Below are 23,032 nucleotides of genomic sequence, written 5' to 3'. Positions count from 1 at the left end.
TGTATGTGATTAATTTACGAGGATCAAGTCCATTACCACTGGTGCTTCTGATGGTAATCTCGTGGAATGTGCTGGGTATCGTTTACGCGACCATCACTATATACTAAGCATCCTATGGCCAAAACCCCATGAACAAAAGGAAGTCTCTTATAGGCCTACTGCTGAGCCGATACTGTCTAAATTTGCTCATAAAAATATAGCCTGGACTATATTCTCTCGGACAGACCACTTGGGAAAGGAATTGATCGAATAATCCAAAAGTAAACCTAAATCCGTCAGATTTACATCCATTTCGTCACATGCAGTTGTCAAATAAACTATTTTTGAAAAGTTGTCACTAGTAGGAGGCTGTTCCGACTTTATTCAGAAAGGTGGGATTTCTAAAAACCTATTGATTTGAGGTAATGAGCTGTGAGCCAAACACTCATTAGCGATCTAATTGAGTGAGCTAATTAGTATTTACATCTAGCGTCACTCTGAGTATTTGGCTCACACCTCATTAGTCGCATTCAACAATTTTTATCTTATTGTCGTATTTTGAGAAGCCCTGGTATTTTTCACCGGTTTTCTAGAAATCCGACCTTTCACTGGTTTCAGCTAAAAGTCGGACAATGTCGGACTTTTGGATAAATCATGAAAAAGTTGGAGAAACCGTTAAGAAGTCGGAAAACCATCCTACTAGTGCATCCAGCCGATGTCATAGCATAACAATAAACTAAATTATAACATGTATTGAATCACCACCTAATTTCTATCGACAAAACCTGGCGAATATTAAAAACACCGCAGAAATTCCAAGTGGTACTTTGGCCAGCTCATTACCGTTGCTTGCCCGTAAACCATCGGAAATTATATCTTAACCCGAGGTCCTCACGCACGTGTCACAACCCAATTGAGTTTTGTCGTCATTCGGACGTGCCAAGATTAACTTGTCAGTGGATCATGGCACCAATACCCGGATTAGTATTTCGCCAAGGATTTTTTTCTGTCTTCTTGGATCAGGCGTGATCGCGCTGTGATGAAAAGAGACGTATCTGCCGTTGTAAAAGGCTGTAAAATCATCGGCTGTGACAGGTACCATTCTGCATTGGTCAATACCATTACATGAACTTTTCATGAAGCGACCAAGAACACCATCCGTATTCAACATTTGCAGTGGCTCCTCTCTCTTTGCCCTTTTTCAATCTGCTAAATCCCGAAAGATTATAGGCCTCGTGTCTCCTTTAACTTTCAAGAGCAATGCAGCAGTGCTGTGGATAAAAACGTGGATGAACCACTCCATGATAGGACTGGGCGTAATCATGCGATTGCGATACCATGATTTATTAAAACATTTAGATCATTAAAAGCACTTCACTATAGGAAGCGGCAGGTGCGCTCGACATGACGGTAATGATGCACAATTCCTTCAAGAACCCTCAAGATGAACTTGAAGAATGGTGCGTGCGAAGCTGTTACTGCTCTTAGCATTAAATTAACTGCTCCTTATTATTTCCAAGGTGCTGCTGGGCCGAAAATTACATCTATTCCTTTATTGCGCCGAATCTTTCAAACCACGTGTTGAAGAGGTAGATAATTTTCTTTGCATGCCAAATATTTGTACCTCACGAGTTGTGATTAAAGCGCAGCGAGATAGGTGTCTGTTTAAATTATAAGGCAGATAATGAAAGTTGGGAATCTCAAGACTGATTTAAGGAACTGCTACATGTACAGTGTAAGGATTTAACATCCACCAGGAGCAATATGGAAAATCGTACTTTGCTGCCAAAATTAAACATGATATTTCAATAATTGCTTAATGTTTACACGTGAATTTTGAGTGACTGCAGGGTCGATTTTCAAACCAGATATTATAAATTCGTGGATAAGAGCAAATCACATAGCTTCAGCGTGGGGAACACTCCGGTCAAACTTGATGTTCGAGGAAGCAGTATAATGTCAATGCAATCAACAAACTTACCTCTTCCCGTATGATCTGGTGATCTGAAACGATAAAAACCGGGACACGTGATGGTACTTTAATATGCTTCTTTGAATTTTGATAATGACGAACTCGACTACATACTGTACCTGTAGGATACAAGCATCGATTTCGGACCTTGGTTCTGTTTTTGTTGGAAGAATTTCAAGATTATCATCGCCATCAAGACAACACAGTGTACAATAAATAAATTGATACTGTACTCGGCTTACTCTCCCGCTAGATTTCCTGGTCTCGCATGGTAACCTGTAATATGCCTGGATAATTGCTGAGCATTAGGCACGGCATCAAACAATAAACTAGATGCATTGATTAAAGAATGGTACAAATAGTCAATGTTAATTTCCTGCCTCCGGACTGGTCCATTTACCATACAAGTCTTAAATGCTACTGTGCTGCTTCCTTATCGACATGATGTACTATTGCTAGGATTTCGTATGCACTCGTTAACCCTCTAGTTGTGACATGCTTTAAACAGAAACGTGTTGCTCTACCATATATCAGTACATCAGAACACCGCTGATTGGTTGCACAATGTGCTGTCAAGGTGGTAAAAATTGGAGCGTCACACGTTATTTTTTATTTATTTTGTGACTTGGACTTTTAATTTTTTGTGTGGTTGCACTGTGATGGAGGGCTTATATGCCCCAGATAAAGTTAAGATCTAGTAATAAGCGCTAGCATCTAGTATTTTCTTATGATAAGTAGTAGGGTGTGCAGCTAGTTTTTGCCAGTACTAAAATTCACGACCTTACATGTTCGAAGGGGGCATGAAGTCAGGATCTAGGTCGAAAAACTCGACGTATACAAAAAAAGAAATCCTGTTGATTTTGCTGGCAGCGGCAAGCCCCAAAGTCTTTTTAGTAGCCTCGGACACTATTTGCTGAACTGTCGTCATGACAACCAGCTTGGACCAGATGGCTAAGTTAATTAACAAGAGAAACACGATTCCCCTAAGCTAATCAGATCGGGAGAAACTCATTTTATTTTTGTTTACAGGCATGAACGAAATTCCAGTCAATGGCCCGTTGCATGATAAATGACAACAATGTTTAGGAAAGACATATTTGCACCGTCTACAATTGTTTGCCGTAATATTGGCAGCAAATATCCGCAATGCTTGGATATCCGAAATGGTAACTGTATCGAAGAATGTGCGTGTCAATCTCTGATTTGCCTCCGAAGATCTTTATAGCGTCAATGAGAACTGAGTGCATATTTAGAATCGGACATATCGCAATTATAATAGTGGTATGAACTAAGATTCGGGAACCGCGATCATAAATTTAAAATACACCGGCTCTTTTATGTCGATATCTCTGCTAGCCCGACTGTGCAACAAACTACAAAGTGCATCGAACACGGTGATACAGCCACAAGTAACCATAACTCAATGACATTGTGTTATCCATTTCTTCAGTCATAACACAATTAGGAGGTATAGGCTGATACAACATAATTATATTGTATAAAACTCATACATTAACACATTAACATCAAAGGATCCACCATCGCGGTTCAAAGTGAAAACCCGTTGCCTGGTTACCCTCTTTAAACATCCGCACAAGATTTTTCATTTAAGGCATTGCGCTAATATGAGGGTGAATTTTTAATGTGCAAACGCATTAATCTTTGCCGATCAGATGGTATTTGCTGAGCTTCAGAGTTTTGTTGAAGATTGTCATTCCTCGGGCTGTTTATGATGTTGGAGAAGTCCTCCGTGACTTGGAAAGCTATTTACAAAGCGGTATAAGAAACGAGGGACGAATGTCAAGGCATTTGGTACAAAACCATGACAGCTGTCAACTAAAAGTCATCAGTCCAATGATTACTTCGTATTTTTTTAAATTATGTACACTGTTATAGAAAGTGCATTTGATAGCGGCTGCGCGACACAGAAAAGGTCCAGATTTTTTATCTTGGTCATCCAATTGACAGAAGTGTCATTTCGTCCTTGAACGGGCCTTGTTGCGTGCCTTTCCTGGTAATGGTCCCGGTGGGCTGGTCAGGTCATTCAGTTGATACCGTGACCCACCCTCTAATGAAAATGATGACTAGACCTTCTCATCCAGTTGCTTGAAAGAATTTCTGACTGTCCTTCTATAAATAAAAAATCTAGTGCTTTTTATCTGATTTTCGTATGGCGACCACTAAACGCTACTTGTTCAGTATCTATATTTTGAAACCCCTCTAGACATGGAACCAAAGCAACTTTATGAAGCTGCCGTCAGTTTTTTCAAGCCGAGATTGGATTTTATAATGTCAATATAGCACACAAAACAGAAACTGTGATGGTCTTTATGTCTGACAGCGCTGGTTTCATTACAAGATTATCTGTTCGGTATGATAGCGCGCTGAATGATATTTTTGTTCAATATTTGCACCGTAGTTGAACTCATATCACAATATTTTCATCGGCGGTGTTAAAAGCGATCAGTGAAATTCATTTTCAACTGCAAATATTCGTAGCTGTTTCTTTTCTGAAGAGCTAGTTTCCAAACAGTTTTTGCATCTGCTGAAAATATTCGTTGCGCTCACTATAAACCTATTACTTAGAGCCGCCATTATCAAACTAAAAGGTGCGAGAGAAAAATTGCCCTAGCTACGAAATGCGTCCTTCAGACAAAATGTGTAAATTGATCTTTGTTCCGATAAATACTGTCGACCAGAATTCCAACTGCTGATGATGTGCAGTGGTAATGTTAGCATGTTGGGATATTTGCTATCAGATATCCTCTTGAGCACTCTTGACTTTGTACAGCACACGCCCAAGAAGTAATGAGATTGTCGTCATGCCTGATTAGGGCTCTATTCTTAGCTGCACTTTACACTGGTAACAGTATTGATCATGATCAAGTATTGTAAAATATTTATCAACAAAGTTGAGGAAGCTAGTACAGAAAAGTGGTCAGGTGCCACTTTTCCCATTTCAACAGGCTTGGCAGGCTAATGGCAATTGCTTCAAATACTGGCTTGGCATGTTTGTTTTGACATTCATTAAAGTTTATTGTTTGGCTAATCCTGTAGATTTTAATATACTGGCCACCAAATCCAAGGGGAAACACGTTACTTAATGATCTTCTGGTATCAAGAAGATATGAGTACGACAGTTGGAGCTTAAATACGTCAATACGTTACGGCCACAAGCCTTTATATTAACGCTCATCTCTGCATCTTCGCAATATAACTACCATTGGCGTTGTATCATCTCCTCAACTGTCGCAAATCTTCCTTTATACCTACGTATAATACGTATACGTATATTATTGGCACTTATCATCCCCTTCCACGCGATTGCCTTTGAATCTGTTCGGCGTTCCTTATATGTTCCTTGATCAGCAAGACAAGGACATATCATTCCATTAGATTAAACCCCAATGAGGGAAAATGACAAGAGAATATTGCTCTGAGAAATAGAGAGGCAATACTGATTGTGATGAAGATATAAATTTCTTAGAAAACAACATGATAGAGGTTCGCTGAAGTCAAATCTATAAAGGAGCCACTCCGAAAGCCAAGAGTGACTTACGATCAGTGTGCTATCATCACTATTAGGAGGCTTTTTTCCGACTTCTTAACGGTTTCTCTAACGTTTTCCTGATTTATCCGACAAAAGTCTGAAAAAAACCAACCTTTCAGGAAAAAGTCCGACATTGTCTGACTTTTGTCCGATGGTATTATTATCAATATGATTTTTATCTTGAAACCCCATGAACCCGAACTTTATAAGCTGAAGAACACACTGATTTTTGACTGCAACGAAGATCTCACTAAAACGTATTGTAACTGTTGAATATCCAATGTCGTGCCTATTCGAAAACTAATACCCTTCCAAAGTTGAACTAAACCACTAAAAGTTTTCCTCTTATTTGTCACGAAGCTCAGACGTTCACGGTTTTTTTTACCTCGCAAGAGAATTGAGTCTTTCCTCGCTTCTCGAAATTCCAACGGTATTTTGTATAATGGCTTCCTTTAAAAGCATCCTTTCATGGCAGTTGATGTACTGATTTTTCAGGTAGAAAAAATACCCAGGCGCCATCAGCATTGGCTCTAATGGAGTAATACATTCGAAGAAAACTGCTTTAGGGATTGTGTTCACTTTGAGTAAAAATTACCTTTACTTAACGACGCTTTTCACTGTCGCTCGTTTCACTGTCTACGAGATCCTCGCAAAGAAATGCAAACAGCTTATGTGACCTCGATGGTACTGGAAGGAATCCATCTATTGGTTCTTGAATACATACAATAACGAAATAACCACTAACCTCTTATATAGTAATGCTGTTCCTGAACCTTCTGTGCACTGAATTGATTTGATTCATTTGCTAAAATAGGTTGGACACGAATTGATATCATTTCGTGGTCCTTTGAGGCTTACAGTTCATCCTTGGTAAGCCAATGCGTAGAGTACTGATGCACGTATAACTGCATATCGACACGAGGACCATTTTGGTCAATTTAGGCAGAAATTAGTTGGTCACTCTTCCTTATGAGGCGCTATATTGCAGGGGCACTTCATTTGTGAGAGGCGACCATCTGGATACAGTAGCTTCGTGAAAGGATCATAACCTTGCGGGTTTAAAGTGGGTGTCGTTTGTTTTTTCTCATCCTGTGAAAAAGGATGAAATTTCCAATTTTTTTATCATCACCATATCAGGGCTGCATCAGCAGCTGTAGCCCACACATTCTATTTCTTTCCCTTTTGGCACTTAAACGAAAGAATATTCTGAATTATTCAATCAGCACTGTACTTTTTACGCTTTGATGGTTTGGTGAGGTAAGATTAGACAGCACTCCTGCTTAAGTGGGTTTTTGCCTTCTTTAGCATGCACTGGTTCGGCCAACCAATCTATGAGAACTCCGGTCCGGGTCCCATATCGCCTTGCATTAACCGCGTTTTTTGGCTGTCGCGCGGAATCGTGGGAAGGAAACTGCGAACTGCAATCTTCTTTAGCAGTTGTTATCTCAAGCCAATCCATCTTCTTGCTTGAATATTAGTTTATCTTGGTTCGTCTTTGTCTTCATCCAGTGCCTACGCACGTCCGGTGACCCAGAGCTCGGAAAAAGGCTGGTTGATGGATTGGCGGAAATTGGTGTGGTTGATCAGTTGATCTACAGCTACGTTGATATCATCACTATTAGAAATTAGGCAATTCAGATTAAGATTAAGCTTGAACATCATTACCGATGTGATACTTGTAACTGACATGCGACAGCAATGACACCATTTTACCGTTGGGGAAGCCAAGTCGAGTCAAAGGCAAGTCAGAGGTGACTCGGGCTTACGAGGTGCTTCTATAATCTCGGGTAAGAATATTTCCGGGTCTCCCATAAAGAGACAGGGAAGTCATGTGAAGTCGAGAATGAGCACCAGGTGGTCGGGGATCACTGGTCAGTTCATTCTGGCTTTCACCCCAATAATGTGTAATCAGCGGCAGGCCATCATCAGACCGGAAGAGGCAATATCATCGAGTATTCATTCAAAGTAGTCTAACGCTTGATGCGGCCAGCCGGCCCTTCCAATCATTGGAGTTCTTTCACCGGTAAGTGTGGAGGTGTTTTATTTGCATTTTTACATGACAGAGTCATTGCCGTTTTCTGCGAAGAGCGGACGCAGCTGAATAGATTGGGCAAATAGTATGCTGTATTATTTTATAGACTCATCGAAGGACTGATAAGCTAAAGCCTATGGAGGATGTAGAATCGCCAGCAGTCCGATAACTGAAAGACTGTGGAGGATATTGAATCAGCGGAAGCACAGAGTCAGCAGCCTGATTGGTAGAACATTATGGAGGATTCCAGAATCACCAGAAGCCCGATTAGTTGAAGACTATCCTGGAGTGTGTAGGATATAGAATCACCAGCTGCCCGATTAGTTGAAGACTATGGTTTACGATCACCAGCAGCCCGATAAAAGAAAGACTATGTAGTATAGAATCGCCAGTAGCCCGATCAGTAGAAGACTATAGAGGATTTTGAATTTCCACTAGTCTGATAAGTAAAAGAGTGTGGAGGATATAAAACTGTTCTGTAATCTCAAGATATCTTTAAAGTCTCTAATAAATCCATAACAGATTTAAGTTTCTGATTTCCCGAAACGCTCTGTGTAGGTCTGTGCGGAGATGTAATGGTCTCCTACCGACGGTAACGATTCCGGCAAATCAAGCATACAATGAAAACATGTCCAGCCAGTCGATCCTATCTATTCATAACTGTCTCTTAACTAATAGTTTAGTATTGCCAGTTTTTGTGTGGTTTTCGCGGACCTGTCTTAATGCTGAATAGCGAAAGCAATCTCCTTTGCTCGTCCATCATCGTAGAGGGAGATTATCTTTCGGGGCTGTCTTATCAAAGTAAATCCAAACACCATGCATCATCTAGAGACATGCTTACAATTTCAGTGGAGGAACATTCGAACCATCAGTAATATGGAGGCTGATGGAATGAAAACACGAGAACAAGTGACCTTGTTTCTGTTTGCTCTTTATCAAATCACAGATCAGAGCAATATATTTCTGGGAGTAAGCATGTACTATACAGCTGATCGTAACTTAACATAGTTTTAACCGTCAACAGACAATCCTTGATTTCGAGACAAATTGTGGACCAAACTAATAGGAATTGTATTACATGTTCAACGCCCGTCTCCAGTGATTGCTGCTCATTTTCACTCGGTATCATCGGTCCATGTAATCGAGAAGCCATTACATCCAGCTGGTGTCACAAATTTCTAATGGGAGTGACAGACCCGATGATTCTCCAATCATCACCAATCAGGTTGGTAATCATGGGTATGGATTCATCAGGCTTTTAGTGTTACAAGATGCGGTGACGGTGACAGGAGTGTCGATTAACAATCACACAGATTACTGGAACAATCTATCGGTATAATTGTTACCGTCTGGCACGATTAAGGCACGATTATTCGTTCAGTTTCTTTAAATTCCGTTCATACACGTGGACCAGTATCCATGATATCTAAAGGCAATAGGCCAGTCAGCATTTTCAGAAAACTTGATGAGGTATTTGATCGAGTGCATTGAGTATTGGACTTTTTAACCATTATACAAACCATATTTCACTATCGAGACCTCGTCGTGTAGGGGGCTCGCCACTTTTAGTCAGCAGGGGCCTTGCATGGACCACATGTACACGGTCATGTGATGTATGAAAATCTGTCTGTTTTTTGGGCTTGGTAAACGGTTTCAATCTCTGTGGCTTATTGCTTAAGTCACTCTCTCATAAGTTACACCAAAAACAGTTAATATCATCAACTATAATAAATGATAGAAAAACGTTCAGTTAAAATAGTCGTGTTATGGAATGACTTTTGAGATAATGCCGCGTAATATTTTTCTCCACCCGATATATCTCGTCGCCAGATCCGATATGGAGAGCAAGCAAATGTTGATAAAAGCCATGACTACACTGTAGTTTGAAAATAGGAGCAGGTATTTATGGTTTCTGTTTTGAAAGAAGTGATACAGAAAATGTTCTGCCGGCTGATTAAACGCACAAAAGTTTCAGACAATTTTCCGATTCGATTCGTCCAAATTTATTCTGACTTAAGTTGATTAAAACCAACTTTGCACAAAAATAAGGCACTGAACTTTTTTTCTGTCAAGTTAAGAAATTGTTTTGACGGTTAATCTCATTTGAACGTGTTCTTTAAGGAATCTGTATGCTTATTTCACGATAAACAACTTGCGCTTTCGATAATTTCAGGTTTTCTTAATTGTTACTGAAAACAACTGGGCACATCCGATTCTAATAAAGGAGACTCCAGAGGATGGGAAAAGCGGAAAAATAGATACCTGTCTACCAAATGCCATTTTTCTATCAAATTAGTTGTAAAATATTGCGAAGTACGGTGAAAAATTCGAATCAATCAATTTGTGGATGGATGATCCAGCCGAGGATGGACAATTATGAAGAGTTACTGTGTTGCATGCTCAGATATTGTTGTGTGCCAGTGAAAACGAGCACTAGTTGTCAACATTGATACCTGGTGATTTCCAGGATAGGTCTATTTTCTAATCTTCTTTGCCATCCGACCAAATAAACAAGACAGAGAGCCATTTTCAGAGGTCCATTAGAAAATGTAACCCAAGCGCCATCATGGAATGGACGTTCGCCACCTCGCTTGAATCATTTCGTTATCCAGCTATAAATTCAGCTGGAAGGAAGTAAGCTTATCCACAGATGTTGGATCCAACGATCAGACCCCACGAACGCCTAATTCTAATTTCATTTATTGTCCATCACATCGAAAGCTCAGTCCAATAATCACATTCAGTGATTACGAACACATATCTATGGTCAAGCGTTGATTATCGAAAGAGAAATCGATGCAGTGCCCTAAAAACGGCGCGAGGCAATGATGACTCCCCGATAATCGATAAAGACCAATCTTTCCTCAATCAGAAGATACAACTGGAATCACAGAGCGGCTTGCATACTTAGCAACCTTACTACAGACCCCGCAGTCCCGGCCCATCACTTGGAGGGTGCCAATCGATGTACAATCTAGCCCAAGAGCATTGTGGTACTTTAATAAGACATTCGCCCATCAAATGGCCATCAGAGCTATTAGAAGGTGTTAACTTGATCCAGGAGTTATCGGTGCGCGGCCATCTTATCGTCTGGCCCGGTACCTCGTCAGCAACTAGAATGGAAATTGACCTGCACTGCCGGACGTTAGCAGGTAGGCAGTGGTATCAGCCCTATGTTATCAGGTGGAGATTTATATGATCATCGCTTCACCGGTAATTACCTTAGTTGCCGGAGACAACGTTCATCTCCGAGGACTTTCTAAGAGTATCTGGCGAGCTAGTCTGCAAAAGCAGGTAAACTGAATGCCACCTTGCAGGACAAAAGCAACACCATGTCACCTAACGACTTGACTTGGATCCTTTTCTTATTCTGGCGGTCTTTAGCCAAGTATGCTTACACCTTTCACTGACGTCATCGCGCATGGCAAAGCGTTTTCGTGCAGTGCAACAGAGCTGAGCCACGTGCTTTAAAAAAATATGTATGAAAAGAGAAAATACTGGCTAGGGAGACAGAATGAGGATGACCCGTTGCTGGGACCAGCCTAATTTCCCAAAGCGCATCTGTGATTTTATTTTGTTGTGATTTGACCTTTCTAGACCGTCTTGCAGCCTGGTGAAACACGTGCCCCTTGCGAGATCTCGGTTTTTCTTTTTTTTTCTTTTTTTTTGGGGGGGGGGGGGGCGATTTGTTCTTGAGAGGAAGCAACAATCAAACCGTTTGTCAAGAGTTAGGGAATATCTGAAATGGCTGGGTACGAGAGTCATATGTTAGTCATGCCCTCCCGGATATCGGAACACCAATCTGCGTGAAGTAGTACTAAACTTTCTCTCATATTCCCCTAACTGCAATAATGGCCCTGGGTCACGAAATGTACCCATTCATGTCATGCTATGAGGAAGGAGTGCAGTTAAAACACCATAAATACAAGATGTTGAGTAGGACCCCGATTCTGAAACATAAAACTTCGAGACAATGGTCATCTTAATGCATCGTAATGGTACAGGATGAGCAGGGGAAGATACATTATAATAACAATAGAGAAATGATGTCCAAAGATAATTTGATGGACGGATTTTGAAAAAAATCATCACAATTCGAGACGCGTACCTGTCCAAAGTCAGTAATTCTTCGATACTGATTTTGGAAGGATGTTGGAAAAAATCATCACTTTTTTTTTCAACATAAAAAAAAAAATCATCACAATTTGTGACACATGTCATGATGCCATATTTCTCTTCCTGTGTAGAAATCTTTTTAGCAGCATTAATTTGAATGCTCAGTTACATATTTTCTTATGTCCGTGTACAAGCAACCGGGCGTTCACAGGTTTTTGATTTGTATGATAAATTCCTCCTAGTGCAATCTAATATTTTTACCAGGGCTTCCTGATAACACAATTAGTATTTTGTTCATCATTATTTTCCAGGTTATCCTTGACGTCAAATGACGCAGCCCTTTATCTCGACTGATGGAATTTAAAAATCCAATTTCGAGAGGATGGTAAAGACATTATTTTTATTTAGCCGAGGTGGAACTGAAATTCGCTTAAGTTGATGAAAACAAAAAAAAAACAAAAAAAAAAACAAACAAAAAAAAAAAAAAAAAACAAGGAGCCTCATGGCGTAGTGGTTTACACTGCTGGCCACCACGCAATAGGGCCCGGGTTCGATCCCGGGGAGAACCCAGGATCGTATGTCTGGATGAACCGGCGTGGCTTTCAAGGAACTAAAATTCCTGGCTCTTCACAGTCCTTCGAATGAGACTCAAAACCGAGGTTCCTTGTACCTGGTGTCTATGCCAGGGCAAGCTAAGACCCCACCAAGTGAGAAACAAAGTAGCTTGCGTGGACTCTATCTCTCTCGCCAAAGTCGGACCACTAGGCCAATAAACCCAATTGGCGCCTAACCGTAGTGGCACGCAGGATACGCTCATCCCGCCTTGGAGGAGGATTACTCCTAGGAGAATGACCCCTCCAAGTGCAGAGCGAACGCTGAAGAAGAAGAAGAAGAAGAAGAAGAAGATGAAAAAAACAATATAAAGTTATTCTCACGTGAAACTAAATCGAATTTGGTATCATCATAGAGTCGGTGAAAATTGGTGTCACATTATTGGTCAGAGACTCATCTGACCACAGGTAAACATGATTTCGAAACTGCTCTTCGTCAGTTTAGTTTATATCCTGTCCGACTTACTATTATTCTATTGACTGTCCATCCGTGCACGGACACCGTTGGTTACTATTCATGTCTTCAAACCCCGATCAGTAGTGATGCGATCTATAGTAAAAGCAGCGCCATTTCTGTTCATTGCACATCGCATTTACTCGATTGTCACTCCAGGTCCATTATCGATACTCTTTCGACACAATATCGCACTGATAAGACACGTGCTGATGAAATAGGCATTGGAGCTAACAGGGGAGTTTTCTGGAAGCAGTTATCGAGCTAAGAATCTTTAGCCACATCAGTGACCTAAATGAAGATGTCAACGTTCTCATTTAATTAGGTAGACAGATGATTAGTTATCTTTACTTTCCAACAACGAATACTTCTTTTTTGGGTTGGGGCTGTTAGAGTACACCAATGATCGACATTGAGGATTTGCATAGAAGGAATGGTGGAAAGAAAGTGTATGTGGATGAAGATTTAGCGCATGGCTTTTCACTAACACTTTTTAAATCGCATAGCTCTCGGTTGCAGTCAATCTTCGATTGAACAATAGCGAATGACTGATAAATCATTTCCAGGGGAACACATTGCACACCAGAATAGACTGTGCACCCCTCCCAAGCCCAAGCCCAACACCTAATTAAGTAAACCATGTCATTGGATAAATGGGTTAGGAGTCCCTACGAACAGCCTAAATCGGATTCCAGCTTATGATATTATCACTGAGAACCCCTGGCACAATATGGATTAATTGCTTCATCAATTAATCCAGTTATGTCAGCTGGCACTCATTATCTGGCCGATGGCACTGCGCATCCTTATCAGTCAATTTAGGACCTTTCAGGTAGTGTCATTACTAGTTACCAACTTTACTCCGACGACTACCTTGTATTTTCTTTGTGGAAATAACTTATTAAAAATAAGTAATTCGGCTGAGAACCGATTCATAGATTTTCCAAGACTTTTGTTGGAAGTCGTATAGTTCTTTTGACATGCATGATTACAAGAAATCGCCGTACGAGCAACACAATCTTAGAAAAATGCTTTTGATTCCTGTCTGCTGGATTTGTATCTCACCGAATTTGGATTAAAAAAATTTGTAACACCCTTACTGTTCCCAGCGTTAGAGTCGTCAGAAAAAACTACAACTGTCATTGCTTCAGACAATTGTCTCGTTTTCTATCTGACACTGGCAAAGCATAAAGTAGTTGGAAGTTGTTGGCCGTGGCGAATGGATTCAGCAACAAGAGGAATTCCCGACTCTAAAGGGGTTAAGAAAACAGCTCCTTTCACCATCTCACCCAGACAACTCCTGATCCATGTGCTATCATGGTGTCAATTCCTTATCATGTATATCACTCTTCCAGCACACTGATTGCCTCGTGAAGAACAAAGGACCACGCTATTACATTCACCACTGTCTAGATTGGATATCATTGTCAAGTGAAGGGAGCAATTGTCCACGAGCCTCAAAGACGACAGATATCGCATTCGATATAATGATGTCTTGCTGAGATGGACTGCTGGTATTGGGTCTTCGCTCATCGTACTAAATTTGTTTGTGGTTGAGAGGATGTTGCCTCATGTATTGATAGTTGTTAGAAATGGAGGTAAGAAAGTCACGGAGTAGCTTTGTCTATTTGCACAATACGACTAAGGTATTTCGTCGATTTTCAAAGGCGATGTGCTGTCTTTCAATGCAGTTATTGACCCATCCCTGAGTAAGCAATCCAAAATCTTATCCTTAGACAAGTTTCTTGGATAACATGATACGCATAGTGAGGAGATTAGTTTCATGAAGCACGGTGGCGGTGGAGTGAGCCGCAGTGTATGCTGACCCATGATGGGTCAGCCCACAATAACGCGTATGATAGTAGGGTAAGTAATGTCGAATCCCTCGCTACCGACAGAAGGACTACACCATGTACCAATTCAAACTCACTCGCTGAGGGATTGAATCTCGGAAAAAGACACTCATGACAATTCGACAAGTCGACAGTGACAGATTACCCTTAATCATGAAATTGTATGCTGAGGTTAATTTGCTTCCGATCCGAATTGATAAGCTGAATAGATGGAGATTTATTTCGTAATAAAACTGTTAGTGTTTTCTTTTAAATAAAAACAAAAATGCGAAAAGTCATTCTGTTCATCAGCAGCACTGATTTAATGTTAAGTGCAGCGTTACCAGGGCCACCAAGCTAATGAAATCGATTGTCTTCGGTTCATTCCACTATCTTGGAGGGTTTTTTTCTGGGGAAAATATGGTTAATAGGTTATCCCACGCAAGGAGACACAGATTGGCAACATTAATGTTGTCAATGTTCGAATATTTTCTTTCATGGAGCATTTAAGGGGAGATTTACTGCTTCGTGTAATGAATACATTTGTAACATCATGATATTTAAAGCACCAAAGTAGCTTTAGTTTATCATGATTTTTAACCACACTGTGCACGTCTGTGACAGCTGTAGCTTCCTATAAACAACAGATCACCGGGTGAGGCCGACCTTACGCTGAAGTTGTAGCTGAAAGACATTTCGTATATACAAAATATACACATAGTGTACTCTACATAAGGCAGAATTTGATCAATTTGTTTGAGGTGCACCGTCTGCAGAGGCGTGTGATATTAGATAATGGCTTAGGTGGCACAAATGCCTCTGAAATTCAGACTGTCTGTACCTTGGTTTGCTCTGACATGTTCCTCATTAGCTACGTCGGTACCGCAATGAGAGAGAACCGAATTCATTACCAGTATCCATGGTATCAAGTAATGGGTTGACGCTGATATGCAGATCAGGCGAAGAACTGGGACTGTTTTTCGTCCTTGATGAATCGACGAACAGGTATTCGCTAATGAGTGCGGTGAGAAACGTGTGGCTGCCCAAAGCGGCAATTATCGTTCATCATTCGCCCGGTATGAGGATCTCAGGAGGGAAATCTAGCTTTCCCAGTGCAGTTTATATGAACACAGGAAGAGTTCATAAGGAAACCCCACTCAATTCACTTGAGCTCTGTGATATTTGCATTCATTGTTAACCTCCTTTCGGGTGACGCCGCAAAATCGGAGAGAGTCAATTTTGTACCTCTTCTCCCGGTATTCGCCAAATGTTTTTCCTGATTTATCCGACAAAAGTCCGACACTGTCCGACTGTTCCTGAAAGGTCGGATTTCTAGAAAACCTGTGAAAAATACTAGGACTTCCCAAATTATAGGGAATTAAGGATCAAAGGTTTATGTTGAATTGGGTTAATGAGATGTGAGCCTAACACTTAGAGTGAGCTATTTGAGTGAGCGGATTAGTATTCATATTTAGGGTCACACCTCATTAACCCCATTGTCGGATAAATCAGAAAAAGTTAGAGAAACTATAAAGAAGTCGGAAAAAACCTCCTACTAGTACAAACTGCAGGTGAACACGAATGTTCTGCTCATCCATCTTATCTGCAAATCAGAATTGATTGTAAGACCCGAACAGCACTGCCGCCCTATCGTTCTGTCATAGTTATCAATGAGAAAAATATTTGGAACGTAATGTAATAAACTTTGCAACTGCAGGTAGCATTTTTCTGAAGCCTCAGAATTGATTGTAAGACCCGTACTGAACTGCCGCCCTATCGTTTTGTCATAGTTATCAATGATAAAAATATTCGGAATGTAATGCAATAAGCTTTGCAGCTGTAGGTAGCATTTTTCAGAAGCCTCAGGGGAAATGGAAAGTGGAAATTAATCGAGTTTTCAACCTTCTTCGAGGCTAAATGATGCGTGCGTAATAGAAATAATAGGGATAATGTTAAAGTTGTAATAGAATCTTCTACGACTTCATTCTGCTAATATGCTTTTTATTTTCATTCACCCAGTGCGTTTCAATAATGCATTGTATGGTATACGCATCTTGATAGTACAGTGGTTAATCTCAAGAGTATAATGTAGTGCACAAGTTAGCCCATATAGTCCCGCTGGCTCTAAATATTCCAAATATCGGACATGCATGTCTTTTATCAGAGAGAACACGTATTACATATGCTTGCCAATAATCCAATTACACTGTATCAGTTTATTCAGTTTAAAATTTAAGTATAACTTATTAGTTCTCAGCTAAATAAACAACCACTTGGCAATATTCGCAAGTTTTCCAGTTAGTAGCAACAACTCTCCCACAATAGTATTGCGAGTCATTGAAGATATTCCGCAATCAAACGTGAATCAATGGCAGGATCTGGTAAACGTGTTGACATACATTAACTATTACACCAATAAATGAGTCCAAATCTTTATTAATGATGCTACAGAAGACACACCAAGTTAAATTCAATCCAAAGTCACGTCGCAATCTAATATCATTATCTAATCAAATCTCAACTTCATCACCTGTCTGAGTAGTGCCTTCGAATATTTATTGAATGAGCTATATAGTCGTTCGATAATAACTTTTAGTCTGAAGTAATGCGACATTTTGGCATCGAAACAGGCCATGTCAATCTGCACAATACACTCTGCACCTCTCACCCACCCGATTGCTTCCCCGTTGCCATAGGGACTGAAGGAGAGCTTGGCAACCAAACTGATGGCAACAGCAACCAGTTCCATATCAACCTTGTAGAGTTACCTTTACATTAATGTATTACGGATTGTATAACGGGAATGTCACTTGGAGCAGACACAGACTTGAGTATGCTATTAGGAAAGGATCTGGTTTTGCTAAGGCGATTTGGCGTTCTTGTATTCTCCAGGGCATGGAGCCTGAGACCACTATTTCAGTTGTGTCAATATAAAAATATATAGTTGGTCGTTCTGCAATTACGGGGTGCACTGTTCGTATTGGATTTTTGTGGGAAACTCGACTGATATGGCGTGAAATTGTCTGTCCAATCTGTAACGTCGAGGGTTGCAGCAAAGTTCGGTCGTTTGCGTCTCGCCTCATTCCTTTCTGACATACTATACGTGCATATGCAAAATGTCGTCATGTACTGGCATTCTGAGGACCAAAGGCAATATCTAGAACCCTGCAGACGCGTGCCATTGTACAGAAAGACGCAGCTCTGATCAAGTTGTACCGAGATTATTTTCACTGATAAAAATATCAGTGCGTTGGCGATTGATGACTACGTGGTTGAAGACAACTGCAAACAGCTCTTGGCCAAACTCGCACAAAAGCAATCTAATCCTATGTTTTTTGTTAGAAATATTGGCATCAAAAATAATACACCAGCATGAAACACTACATCCGATATGAAAAACCCTTGTCAAAGCTGATAGAGATTTCTCTGTAATTAGTCAGATCCTGATCATCGACTTTAAGACAGAAACTAAGAGCTAAGGAACTAATTATAATTAACTGGCAAGGGACAGAGATGTGCAAAGACATGTCGAGATTCGATTGTTTTTAATTAAGAGCGATGATTTGGAGGGACGTAGAGGTCGTTGATATGAATAAGGCCGTAGGCCAAATTCCAAGAGCTGTCTGCGTGACAACATTTCGGGGGCAGTTTCTTCCAGAATAAAAGTGACCTCGAGGAAAAAACCCAGCCACTCCATACAAACAATCATCACAAAGATCACCAGTCGTGCATTGCTTCATCTGGTTTATATTCCATCATAATGATACTGCCGACCTTGCGGCCAAATTCAATAAAACACTCAGGGACCAGGTGGGCACTTACGCTCGACACAATTCGATTCCATTTCTATAATTTGACGAAATGGTGATGTATATGAATAAAAATTAGTCTTGATATCACGTACTCACCATGCGTCGTCAGTCAGCAGGACTGCAACCTTTTACCGTTGAAAAAATATAAAAGTAAACGCATTGGAAAGGATGTTAGCTCCTAACATCATGTTGACATGTTTGTTTCGTGTGTTCATGAGTATAACATTTACATCAATGCACATTTATAACAAATGGTCAACATGATGTTATGAAGTGAACCTGATTTCTAATGGCTGGATTCTGATGGAATGTCCTGTTGTCATCGTGGTTTGTAGACTTTCATTTGGAATACGTCTTTTCTAAAACAATCCAAGAGAAGCACTTGTCTCTAATTTTGATTGAAAGATGCTCAAAGTTGTATTGGAGACAACTATGAGATTCCGACACCGGTCTCAAGGAGTCCATTCCCCTTTGATTGAAGTAGCATAGTTATCCCCAGTCCTTGATCACTGCCATGTCAACAGGTAACTGGTTCTCATAAAGCATCAGCCTTGTGCATTGTCGTATTTGCATTTGTAGGGCTACCTGGATGAGTCATGCCTTTCAAAAAGATATCAGCTTATTTTTTACGGTTGCTTTCACATCGGGTGAGCTTGCACGCATCTTCTTTTGTTTCCGCTCGGTGTCATGAATACCGTAACCTAATCGAGGCGCCATGTTAATCGTGATGCATCGATGAGATGGATGGTGACTTAATCACGGGCTCATCCATCATTGTCTTTGCCGTATCGCATAAGAGGGAAAGGAATCTGAGGCCACTAATACCTGTCTAATTCGGCTGAAAGAAGTTTGTGGTGAAGATAGCAACAAGCGGTTACACACTGCGACAGGCCCATGGTTCGAAGACAGAATACATCGTGTATCACAATCAGAGCCGAGACAGTCTCCCCCCTCGGTAATTTCGATTTCGATGTATGACTTCTGATGTGTATAAACGAAAAAGCCCCACCATTTTATAGTGCAGCATTCTTAGTGAGGGTGCAGAATGATCAAACTCATCAATTTTCGTTCCTGAGTTTGGTGACCTCTGTTTTTTTCCATCTTTCGATCGAGTTCTAGTTTTGGTGAATAAAATGAGGACAATTATCAACTTTTTGGTTATCATTGAGCAAAGAAACGAAATTGAGACGAATAAGAGATGAAAGTAAATGAATTGAATGTCATCTGATTTTCTCCGGGTTTCAAGATGAAGATTAATACAAAAGCAGGATTTCTCTGCCTCTGCTGCGCCTTCTTAAGTTTAAAATTCCCTTCGTTTCCTTTGTTCTCTCCTAGCTTAATCAATCTAATTAAAATCAAGGCTTCTCCTCATTAATAAGATCTTAAAGTGCGATCAGAGGATGGAAGAAGGCATCTAGTTCTAATCCACAAAGTGGGAGAGACGCTGTTTTATTGCAGTAGCAATCTCAAGATGATTCATAATTGGATGCCGATAAAATAATTTCGTCATCGGAAAGATTGGGACATCTTCTTTGGTCATATTCTTGAAATATGCGTTCTGTCGAAAGCAATCGAGCGATTAGATCTTTGTGGTTCTGCTTAATCTAGAAGAACTGCTTTCGCAAATGGGGTGAATCTATGGGCTCCGATCCTTCATTGGACATCGCTCGTGCTGCAGCAATCTCACTCAGGACAGTAAGTGCCCCAACAAAACCTAAGGTTACCGGTACTCTCAAAAAAGAACCGCTCAGCTATTTGCGTAATGATGCTTTTTTCACCGAGTCCTCCGCAAATTCTCTGTGGGATGAGAAGTGAAATGACGACATTTATCATGCATAATGCGTCGTGCTTGCTGATATGAGAGTAAATCAGTGAAAAAAGGTTATTTGATGTGCTACATAACCATCAATAAAGCAACACAGCATTCATACGAGTCGGAGAAATTCGCTGAGAGCCGGCATGTGATGCATCACTCACTGTGATCTGATTGATCGGAATGCACTGAAGGGTAAATGATTAACGTAAATGTAGCATTCCTGTTATTGGAAAATTAAAATATACTCGACCGCACGCCCCAAAACTGAACAATACTTTTTTGATGTACACTTTTTTTCAAAGGTTAACACATCTTTACTCAACGATAAACCGATAGCTTTGTCCATCGTGGTTATGTCCAAACCAATGTTAACCAGTGTCGAAATTCTCGGCAATCTTACTGAGGTCTCCGTCAATGGTATCTAGCCATGACCAGGCGACCTATCGGTAGAGGCCTAAGGTATATATTAGATTCTTGAACATCCGAGTGTAATCATATTGCACACAGTTCTTGCCTTTGCTTTCCTCTCTGTTATACAGATACTCACAGCTGATAAACGAATTGTTGCCTTCTGCAATCCTTGCTTTAGACACCTAATTCTTCAGTTCTTGTTTTACTTGGATATTCTGCCAGGGGCTCATATTTACCATATCATCAATCACGGTCAAATAGCACTAAGTGGACAGTCGTATCTGGTGTTTGTTCTGGGTTATTGGGATCTACTCAAACATACAGAATGGCACACAACATGATCGAGAGACCCTTGATGTAGCCTCCCCTCGCCCCTTGCTAGCCGTCTATAATGGTTTGGATCATTTTTATCGATTTGTACCAATCACTCATCCAATCTCCTTGCAATCACATTGAATACATTATCAATCACGGTAACATAATTGCTCTAATTGGACAGTCGTATGTACTATTTGTCCTGGGCAACCAATATTACATATTGAGAACAACTCAAACATACAAGACTGGCACACGACAACACCGAAGGATCCACGGGGTAGCTCTCCGTCGGCCGTAGCTGCCAGCCATCCAGAACCTAGATCTTTTTCATCGATTTACCCCAATCTCACATCCAGGCGTTTCGCAATCAGACTGAGTACACTCTCAATCACGGTGATATAGGACTTAGTGGACAGTCGTGTCTGGAGGTGCATGTTCCTGGGTATTGCACTGGGATCGACTAAAACACATATAAAAGTTTAGTGGTAGCCTATACCCCTAGTTGCTAGTCAATCAGGACCTCACTCATTTTCTGTCGATTTTCTCTTGCAATCACAAATTCAGTCACATCTGACACACATGCGTATCTTCAAAATATTGGTGATATGGCATTAAGTAGACAGCAATGTCTCGTCTTGATTCTGTGTAGCTGGGATCCACTCAAACATATAGGAGGACACATGATATGATCGAGTAAACTTCAGGATAGCCTACCCGCACCCCTGGTTGCTCACCGACCAGGACCTGGATCATTTTTTTTACTATTTGCCCCAAATCACACATCAGTCACTTCACGATGACATGGAGTACATTTTCAATCACGGTGATATACCACTAAGTGAATCACGTACAGTCGTATCTTATGTCAGTCCTGGGGAACTGGGAACAGATAAGTTACACATTTGTGCAAACATACATAATTTCGAATGATCGAGCCATCCTCGACAGGCGAGTTCTAATCACAAATGGGTGGACCAGTCTCACTGACTCGGAACCGCAAATTAGGGATACGCCCAATCTTACGCCCAGCCAGGAACCATGATCATGAGAATTATTTCGTTTGTAAAACGAGACCGCTAATTGTGATGCCCTACTTCCAAGATTAGGAATCATTGTACACGGTTCTCTTTGGTCGCATGCCCATCACAAGCTTCTTGTCTGATCTGCAATAAAATCTTTAAGCATCTTTAAAAATATAGGACTTTTCTCTGCCGTGAGGCAATCATTCAATAAAGTCCCAATACAAATTGTCACGGGGGAAATTAAACGCGTGGTGAGACTTTATTCTGGAGTGAATAGAACAGGCCAGTCTCTCGAGAAGCATAAAACGATCCAACGGAAATTGGCTTGTTTCCGAGATTACTTCCCGTTTTTGAAAAATGGTATAATTGGAGAAAATAATGGTGGGACAAATTGAATGGAAGATAGAGAGAGCGCATGAATCAATCTAAATCATCAGAAAACAGTAAATTTATAAAGGAATGCCATTTTTAACCAATTCCCAAATGTTTTAGAAACAATTTCAAATAACACGACTCGCAGGAAAGTTCTTATGGGAAATCGATAAAAATAAACCAGTTTGAATGTGGATGACCCAATAGGCATGCCATAAAAAGCTCTATCGCCAGTTGCAGTTAATTGTACGCGCTAGTAAGATGTTGTATCGCATCCAAGATGTCATCGAGGTGAAATTTGCGATGATTCGAGCGACAAAACCTTCAAAATAGTCGAAATAGTGGTATGTGATTAACAGAAAACACACACACGATTGTTTCTATTAGATTACGTATGTTGTTATTTATCCATAATTTCAATCTACCGGACATGGTCATTAGACATTTGAATCAATTCGCTATCGTATTACCCAACTCAGTCGAGCACAGAGATTGACAGTTCTCTTTAACTGTTCTGTTCATATTGAAACAGATGGGCTCAGCTGCACCGTTCCTCACTTCGTTGGCAGTTTCTTCTATTTTGAACTTAATTCCAAACTAACTGATAAATCGAGCACAAAACACGTCATTATCAGAGACGTTAATGAACACAATGAAGACGGACTCATTAAAGCTTTCATCAATTTTCTACATCAATTTTCTTTTGTGTTAAATCGAACACATTTGTTCTCGAGA

General features: G+C 40.5%; 1 long non-coding RNA gene across 1 annotated transcript in view; it reads right to left on the bottom strand.

Annotated features, from left to right (window-relative positions):
• LOC135488899 (uncharacterized) overlaps positions 1-23,032 on the bottom strand; it is a 42,209-nt gene that overhangs the window by 6,952 nt on the left and 12,225 nt on the right. The window contains exon 2 of the long non-coding RNA XR_010447077.1: positions 1,961-1,983. This is a non-coding gene — a long non-coding RNA (uncharacterized LOC135488899). The remainder of the gene's footprint in view (positions 1-1,960; positions 1,984-23,032) is intronic.

This window comes from Lineus longissimus, chromosome 6, assembly GCF_910592395.1.
Source record: "Lineus longissimus chromosome 6, tnLinLong1.2, whole genome shotgun sequence".
NCBI classification, from domain to species: Eukaryota; Metazoa; Nemertea; class Pilidiophora; order Heteronemertea; family Lineidae; genus Lineus; species Lineus longissimus.
Note: the sequence above shows the minus strand (reverse complement) of the source record. Positions and strands in the feature narration are given on the sequence as shown.